The sequence below is a fragment of the Thalia democratica genome, chromosome 4 (assembly GCF_965202585.1).
Source record: "Thalia democratica chromosome 4, ktThaDemo2.hap1.1, whole genome shotgun sequence".
NCBI classification, from domain to species: domain Eukaryota; kingdom Metazoa; phylum Chordata; class Thaliacea; order Salpida; family Salpidae; genus Thalia; species Thalia democratica.
Window position 1 is genome coordinate 48,895,015 of NC_139168.1, and position 8,448 is coordinate 48,903,462.

The window sequence follows — 8,448 nt, forward strand, 5'->3', positions numbered from 1 at the left end:
AATTTCTTATAATTCGAAATAAAACTTTCGTCATTTTTGTTTTTTTATAGATATAATTTCTTTGTTTACTTTGGTTGTTTTTTTGTAAACAAAATACCTTTCAGAAAACAATATAAAAAACCAGGGACTAGCCTTATGCTTTTAACTTGTATATTTCTATTAAGCTTTTTAAAATAATTTCAAATACACAAAACGAATTCTTACTGTTTGTATTAATCAAACTCTTCTTCAGCTTGTAATAGTTTAAATTGTACAACTTTACTTAAACAAATCAAAGTATATCAAAAGTTAATAATTAAGGTATAAACTCGAACAATATCATTGAGTATACAGCTATATTGTATAATTTTATCAACTCGATCTGTACTAATATTTAAATGATTTAATATTTAATATGCTTATTAGCTAAAAAGCTTGTATCAAAAAACTTAAATTATAAATTGACTGTTTATCATTAAAACGTAATTAATCTTTTTATCAAAATATAAATGATTTTAAATGCATTACAACCTTGTTTAATACTTCGTAGAACAAAGTTTTAATCTTACTCAAAGACACGTGTTTATATTTAATAAGTTTAGTAAAGCTATCTTCCAATTGAGTGCGCACTTTGAAACCAGTCCAAAAGTGCGTACTACATAATATCTGTTCTAAGTTTTATAAATTAAGTTTTATTTTATTATGTTAAAGATAACTAATATTAAAAAGCTAAGTAGGCTGTGAAAATTTTATCATGTATCTTTTGTATTAAAAACTATTTTAAACTAACTTAATCTAAAAATTAAGTTCAAACTTTGCTTGTTCTTAAATTACTATGAGTATTATAAACTTAAAGTCTTCAAATTTGAGCCAATGTTAAAAACTCTTCGTTTAAATATTTATTAGCTTAACTTAAACTAAGGAGATACAAAGTCTACTACAAATTAAAAATATATAAATACTTAGAACGTTTGTTTTAATAACTCAACCAATTTTAAAAGCTTCAATAGAAGAATTTTTTTTCTTGAGCCTTTACCTTTTGTTTTAGGGAACTTTTTGATCACCATATAATATTAGTAATTTTTTACAAAATTAGATAAAATTTAGTTAAAAAAAATAGATAAGGTCTTATTTAGTACACACTTTTGGACTGGGTTCAAAGTGCGTACTCAAGCAAAAGACAACTGTAATTTGAAAACTCTTCTTAATATAATCAATTGAACTTGTTTCGTTCGTATTTTTTAATAAAATATCATTAACAACTAATATTTTTATAAATTTATTTAAAACTACTAATTTTAGAAACTTTTTTTAAGTGCTTTTGTTTTAAATATTTTATAATGTTTTCTTTTGAGAAGAGTTGAAATTATAAAATTAAAAGAAAATCAAAGTAATGACAAGCAACAGTTCAAGTAAACCATTATCTTATGTTATTAAATATGTTACTTAACTGAACAATGTACATCTTACATGTATAACTCATTTTTACTTGAATGTGACTAGCTTAGCTGAAATCTATTTTTTATACTTAAGACTACATTAATAATAAACTTTATACTTAACAAGTCTAGTTTAAAAAACTTCTTTCAATTATAGCTTGATATTGAAAATAATTGTAGTGGTTTTAACAAACAATTTCAGCGTGGCCTGATGGTGTAGAGGCCTAACGACTGCTTTAAAAGTTCTGTGAGTTTAAATGTTTCAAGATCGAAACGCAGTGGTCGACACAAATAAAAATATGTAAAGTAATACTATACTTCTTAGGTTAATGATTTTATATGTGAAGTTTATATTAAAAATAAATAACTTTTTAAAATCTTCTCTTAATTAATCCTAATAGAGTTAAACTTATTAATGTTTTCTTTAGTGAATTACTAAATAAATCAATTAAAATCATTAAATTTGTTTTATTAAATTTGTATACTTAAATTATTAAGACCAAATAAACACTTTAGTTAGTGTTCCTTTAAACCACATTTTGTAGTACTCTTTAATTCATAAAAACTTTTTGCATTTAATCATCGATGTGAAATATTTTTAAATTTCAAGACTAATGGTGCAGAGCTATTGAAATCCGTTTGTGTATAGTTATATTGTAGAAAGCTTTTTTGTCGTAAGTTAATAAGCAATTATTTATTTTTATTTATTCATCCAATTCAGTGTTTTTAAAACTATAAACCTTAAGTTTAAAACATTAGCTGTTTAATTTTATTAAGTCATATAGTGACGTAACAAAAAAATTCACAAATGATACAGTTTGATATTATAGTAGATTGCTAAAGGTTTTCATTAAACGTAAAACCAATGACATTGTTAAAATTTTAGTAATGGAAGAAGATTCAAATAAAGAGTATAACAGATATAGTATTCAAAATGAAAAATATCCTAATGAACAAAATACAAATGGTCAAGCTGTTGTACAATTGCCTGAGCTAAAAAATACAGCTCCAGAGCTTTCACAGTATAAGTCTGCAGACTACTGTGCAATTTTTATTGCAATATTATTATGTATTGCTACAGCTCCATTATCTATATTTTGTATTTTTCATTTAGTTCAAGAGTATGAACGAGCAGTTATTTTTAGACTTGGAAAAGTTAAAGGAAAAGATGTAGGACCAGGATGTTTTTTGACTTTACCCTGTACTGACGAATTTAAGGTAGTAGATATGAGAACTGTAATTTTTGATGTTCCCCCACAGGAAATTTTGACCAAGGATAGTGTAACAGTTACTATGGATGCTGTAGTTTACTGCAGTACTTTTGACGCTTGTACTAGAGTTACAAGAGTAGACAATGCTGATCAAGCTACTAAACTTTTAGCTCAGACAACTCTCCGAAACACAATGGGAACAAAAACACTTGCTCAAATATTAACCGATCGAGATACAATAGCAGCTGAAATGTCAGAATTTTTAGACATTGCTACGGATTCCTGGGGTATAAAAGTTGAAAGGGTCGAAGTTAAAGACGTAGTTTTACCTCCTCAGCTACAAAGAGCGATGGCAGCTGAAGCGGAAGCTTCAAGGGAAGCTAAAGCGAAGGTGATCGCAGCTGAGGGTGAGATGAACGCTTCTATGAAGTTAAAGGAAGCAGCAGACACTATGAACGACTCTCCTAATGCCATGCAATTGAGATATTTACAGACCCTTAACACTATCAGTGCACAGAATAATCAAACTATTGTTTTCCCGTTGCCGCTTGAGTTAATGAGAAAGTGGGCCAAGTAAGTGTTATTAATAAAAAGGATTTTATTAACTAAATTATAGAATAAAATATTTTATTTTAGTTGTTTGTGTTATCACTTTTTAAATATTTACTTCTAGTAACATGCTAGCAAAATGTTTGAAATTTTCATTCTAGAAAAACCAAGTTGATTTTTTTAAATTGTTTTTGACAAATAATTTTATATGAGTTTGATATTTGAAACAATAAAACTATTTGATTAAAACTTAGTTCAAAAATTTATTATTAAACTAGTTTTGTTTATAAAAAAAATAATTCTTCAAAAATATATTACAAACATAAAACTATAAATTTAAGTTAAAAAAATTGTTTAAATTACATAACTTTCAATTTTCTCAATGCAAAAAACTGTTATTTCTAGGTTAAGGCATATAAGCTAATCATTTTTTTCGTAGTAGTCCAATTTAAGTAAAACGCGTTTTATTTGATTAATCTAAAGTATTGATCCGAATTAGAATGAATTTATTACAAATAAGTTATTACAGCTAATTAAGATTTTTGTGCGCAAAGTTACTGCTAGTTTAAGAAATTAAAGTGTAATTGTATATCAATACAATTTTTAAATGACCTGAGTAACCTTAACCAATAATAAAAGTTTAAAGTATGTTGTTTTTTTAATAAATTGTATGAACTAGTTATTTCAATTCAACAAAAAAGTTGCCTACTGACAAATATATATAACTAAAAAAACAGTTGTTTTTGTTCAAATTTAATACGAGAAATTAAAAACTTACTAAGCATAATTTTATTAGAAATGAGTTTATTTTTATCTAAACATGTCAAACATACTTGGCCGTTTCTTTTTATAACAATTAGGAGTAAATATATAACCAATAATGAAGCACCAAGTTGTGTAAAGTGATAAGCTTGTTAAAAATTTGCACAAAAACTTTAATGTGTTTGATAAAACTGACAATGGTAGGAATATCTTAGTTTTTAAGTTCGTTTGATGCATCATATATTAGTATTCTTTTTGAGTTCAACTGCGGTCAAACTAACTTTGCTTTATCATTATCAATTTTTACTGTTTGTATTTAGGACCTTACTTATTTTATCAAATATTTTTGTGAAAATTTTATTAACTAATCTGATAATAATAAAACAACTAATTTTATTTGTTTCTTTATACAAACTTTTCATTTAATTTTTTTTATGACACCTAAGCCTAATAAGCATTATTTTAGAGCCAATACTTGAAGCTATCAATAACTTCAATTTTTTCACCGGGTATCAACATACGTAGTTTCGCAGCAAACCATTATACCCATTTTAACAACTAGTATACCTAAAACTCAAATTTTTGTTTTAACCACGGTTGTAATGTTGACCGTAAAAAAGATACAAATAACGATAAAAAACGCTTTATAACAGCTTTAAAACTTTCACTTCTAAATTTTATAAACAAAGTTCGTTTTATCTTAATAATAGTTGGGTAATTACTAATTACTTTTATTACTGTCAATAATGTAACCTGTGGCCTTATTATGTTACATACTTCAATCACTAATATTTAATTTTTTAACTGTACTATAGCGTTTGAACTTTTATTAATTGTATAAGTTAAAGTTCTATGATACGTGTTAAGTCAATTTAATACTTAGTTTAGTAAATTGTTGTAAGACCGGTTAGACGATGCGTTAGTACTTCGCCCTTGATAGACAAAGCTAGACAGCCGTTTGGTCGTTACAGAGTTTAGCACCTAGTTTCACGAGTGCAAAAATTGTAGCAACAAGTTATTGTCAGCTCCCTCGTCGCAATAATATTAAGACCGCTATCAGCCGAAATCAGCTTTGCGTATTTTGTATAGAAGACTAAAACTATATAGTGGCAATTAATTATAAACACGGTGATGCAATGAATATAATAAACACATAACAAATAAAAAACTAAATGACCAACATAATTTTGCTTCTCATTTCTTCGTTTGCTTTGATTTTTTTAAAGTATTATTTTTCCCTTTCTTTCAGTCTTTTGTGTAAAGTCGATCGCCATTGGACGCGGTCAGTGCAAGCCTCACACTCAGAATTCATTATAGAACATATTCAAGGTTTTTTAGGTCGCGCTTGCATACGTCCTTTTGAAACGTAGTTTTAGACGACCTCAATTGCGTTTGCGAACGACCAACTCTCTATAAAACAAAGACTTTGGGATACGCTCTTTACCCATCCTTAGAACATGACTGAGCCGTGGTGCTAAACAGTTTACAAACGACCTAGTTGAAGATCGGGGTGTTGTAACCTTTAGAGCAGTTTTCCGCTACGATTCATTGGGAGTAGGTCTTTAATTTACGATTTGTCCTTTATACTTAAGTCTTATTCAGACTGAAGTCAAAGGGACCGGGCGGCACTTATATCTTACCGTTGGAACCGTTCGGGATCAGCTCTGTAAAAAAATTACCTCTACCTTCACTGTCTTGTAAATGGTTTTGGTTATGTGACAGCTTTGTGAGAAATCAGACAAGTATAAGTCTTAAACGCTGTAGTAGAGGGAACTCCTCAGACCCGTACTTAGATTTTTCAAAGACATGCAAAAATATGATCGAAAATACGTAGTTGGAGCCGCATAAACGCTTTAACTCTGCAATCAGTGTCATTTCAGCTGCTCCTTTACAGTGTAAAAAATTAGCTTTGCTGTTCCGTTGAGCAACATCAGCTCGACCTTACTAAAGGCAGACATCGTGGTATAGACGATTTTGTTTTAACTAAGTTTTATTTTAGTGCAAACGGTAACATCTATCATGCGTTCATCTGAGGTAAAATGAGCTAATAAATATATTCACTAATCTTAAGATCCTTATCACAAGTAGCAATTAAGTATTGTACCCATGCAGATAAAGTTAAGACTTAAACATTCTTAGGATGTAATCTGATTCTTTATCCGAAACATTTTTGCTTCGATGTCTTGGTCTAGGTTCCGATAAAAAAATATACCAGGACGCCCTATAATTTTAAGAAAAGGAAAAGTTTCAACAAGAAGGTTTGAAGAAAATATTGTTATGCTGTTTCCTTTATTAAGATTAAGCGACAGGCTCATGTTGATTATCAACATGAGCCAAGTAGCACGAATCTCAAAAGACCACCTTAAGCTAGAAAGAAATTTTGAAGAACAGCAATCAAATGTATCAAATATTTATTTTTACGTTTATATTCTTAAGTTAGTGTTCATATTCTAGCTGCTGCTGATAAAGGCGTCAGCAAGTTAGCTTTTGAAGGAATCAGAAGAGCAGTTGGATCAAAAATTCAACATTACCTTTGCTATCTGAAACTGGTAAATCCTGCACAGTAGAAATGAACATTCAGGTAGATGGGTTCAACAATTTTCTCTTTATTCTACACGGAGTATTGTTACTGACAATGCACTTAACCACATTGATCTTTTTTGAAGGAAATTAAAAAAAAAAAAAATTTATACTTTAACTAAAGTGTCAAGTCAAACGTATTATTGACCAAAAAATTAACTGTGACATAAGGCTTCCGGCACGTTTGCTCGACTAGCTCCAAAAGTTTTGGATATCAAAAGTTATATTTTTGCATAGTTTTTAATTTTTATTGTGCCTACGTATGCAGTACTTTACCATACGGTGGCGAAACCTTGACCTTTTCAATCGTACAAGTGAAGAAAATACACACCTTCCACCTACGAGCACTAGTCGTATCCTTATAATTGAATGCCAACAAAATTAACTAAAAAGGAAGTTTTGAGACCAACTGGTCTTACTGCTGTGTACTTTACCCATAACCAGCGCAAGCTTTGCTGGCTCTAAGGATTGGTAACGAACGTATCCAAAAGTTTCTGTTGGACGCAACCTCAGTCGCCTAACACATATTTTTAAGTATATCTCATGCGCGACCTAGTGGGATGAGTGGAAAAAGGTTGTTAATGTCCATAAAAAAGGCGATATTCTATCTACAAAAGACTCAAATGAACTGAAAAGCAATACTTAAGAAACCAAAACAGACGAAGTAAACCAGAATCACAATGATTTTTTTATAACTTTGTTGCATTATTGAATTTGTCTTGGTTGTAGTGTATTTTCTTATGATTTATTTTTTGAGCACACAACACGCGCAGACAACTTTAGTTAATAGCTGACCTACTATTGTTTTTATTATCTATAAATCAACATTTTACACAAAAAAGTATACATCTAATCAAGTGAAACTCTTTAGTTGTGGTAACTTTTTACACGTTATTATACTTAAAAACATCAATAGATCATCCTAGCGTAAGTTTATTTAAATAATTGATTCAGGGCTGTTTGTTGTTGACGACTTTAAGTAAGTTGTAATTAATTTTATATTTTTTATGAAGATGGTTAATTAGGATCAAAAGTACATTACCTATATACTTAATCATATTCTTTTTTTTACCATTATTAAAGGCGCTTCCAAACTCAAACTGTTTAATGAGATTTTAGAAATTTTATTAGTAGATACCAGTTTGTTATATGAATTTTTTGTTTAATGCTAATTTTATTAACTTTGTTTGAATTCGACTAATAATGTACAACATATTTTTTTTGATACAAGCCTGCTTTTTTTTGGTTAATAAATCAAGTTAAAAATAACAATGTGATTTTTAAACGCAAATAATCAAATGATAAAAACCACTGCGATAAAAAAAAAGAAATTACTATTAGTTTGCGTTTTTTATATAAAAGGTTTTAGAAAGAATACTGCCTGATAATCACTAAAAATTATGTATTCTACAATTTAACTTTATAAAAAATTAATAAACCATAACTTACATTATACAAAAAAAAATTACTACGAACACCAATAATTTACTAGATCAACCTAGTTTGAGTTTATATATTTAATATTTTTTACAAGAGTAAAAATAAATGTATCGACAAACTTTCTACTATACACTAAACAACATAACTCTATTAGTTTTTCTAGAAAAGTTGTAGCTGTAAAAGAATTTCAATTAATATTTGTAGGAAATTTTTTTGTAGGGTTTAAATTCCATTTGCAACTTAAGATCAATAACAAGAAATAATTCATTATGTTTTATACAAAGCTTTTTGACACAATCTTGGTATCAAATTTCAATTAAACAAAAAAATAGTTTAAGTGTGTTTATAGAAAACAATAAGTAAGCATATAATAACTAAAACTACAATATCTGAATTTCGGCAATGTGTGCAATCAAATAGCATTGTCGAACATTATACTATTTTTATCCACTCCACTATGGTCCTCAAATCTTAAGAAATGTTGACGT

The 8,448-nt window shown here is 28.4% G+C and overlaps 1 pseudogene; it reads left to right on the forward strand.

The window, feature by feature from the left end:
• Positions 1-2,306: 2,306 nt before the first annotated feature.
• On the forward strand, positions 2,307-3,206 carry LOC145833417 (band 7 protein AGAP004871 pseudogene; annotated as a pseudogene).
• The last annotated feature ends 5,242 nt before the right edge of the window (positions 3,207-8,448 follow it).